Source organism: Trachymyrmex septentrionalis, unplaced genomic scaffold, assembly GCF_001594115.1.
Source record: "Trachymyrmex septentrionalis isolate Tsep2-gDNA-1 unplaced genomic scaffold, Tsep1.0 scaffold91, whole genome shotgun sequence".
NCBI lineage: Eukaryota > Metazoa > Arthropoda > Insecta > Hymenoptera > Formicidae > Trachymyrmex > Trachymyrmex septentrionalis.
Genome location: NW_017306102.1, coordinates 666,945 through 668,241, shown reverse-complemented (window position 1 = coordinate 668,241; position 1,297 = coordinate 666,945).

Here is a 1,297-nt window from a genome sequence, read left to right as displayed (position 1 = left end):
ACATACGGCGTAAATAGTAAGCGTGAGATGCTCGTGCTGAACGAAACGGAGCGCACGCAGAAATATAATGTATTCTTTACAAGGTCGACGACATCACAGTTCGATAACACTCGCTAATCCAACTGCATTAGGAAGAAGAAGAAGAAGCTCAGCGCGTCGAACGTTACATTTTTAAAGTCTTTGGGATTCGCGGTGCGCAACATTTGCGATGATTGATATCCTAAACATTAAAGACGAACCGATCTTCGACGATCGCATCGTTAAGGTTGAGAGTCACACGTACAACCCGTTCGCCAACACAACGTTCGAGTACAGCGACGAGATAAGAATACCCATACAGCAACAGGATTTGTACACACCGCCGTACGAAGGCTTTCTATACGTCGAGGGAAAACTGACGAAAAACAAAGTGGGGCAGGGTGCTAACGTGTCATTGGGAAATAATTGCGTCGCGTTTATATTCGATGAGATTCGATATAAACTCAACGGTGTGGAGATTGATCGTAACAGAAACGTGGGCATAACTAGCACGCTCAAAAACTATGTAACAGTGTCATCCGATAAAAGCGTGATTCTGCGGAATGCCGGCTGGGATGCGCAGATTATTGCAAGCGAATACTTTAATTTCTGTGTACTGCTCTACGTAGTGCTGGGATTTTGCGAAGATTACAAACGTATGGTGATTAACGTTCCCCATGAATTGATTTTAATACGAACGCGCAACGACAACAATTGTCTGATAGGAGATCCGCCGACAGAGCCGATGCTCGAATTATTCAAAGTACAGTGGCGAATACTGCACGTGTTATTGAGCGAGATAAAGCTGTCGATGCTGCGCGCTTTGGAGAGCAGACGATATCTGAGCATGTCTTTTCGCTTGTAGGATCTGTACGAGTTTCTGCTCTTGCAGAGCACAACCAGCATTCGTGGGCCATCAAGACGACTACTCAGCTCGAGAAGCCGCGCTAAGTCATTTTCGCTATGCAAACAGGTCGAAAAAATGTCATGTCCGAGGATATAAGTCGATTCGACTATTGCAAATTTACGAATGCGAAACTCTATCTGAATACGGAATGTTATTCGTACGATGATTTGAATCTAGATTTTCATAAAAACAGATGCGCGATTCTGTATGATTTGTACGCGCGTTTCTACAAGAACTACTACGGATACGAATATCTCGAGCCGAGTCTCACCTTTACAACTTTTTTACGTAATGGTCCGTTCGTGATCATCGATTACTCTCGATAGAACGAAGCGGTCAAGAGTGGCACCGTGAACGTGCGATTAGATTTTG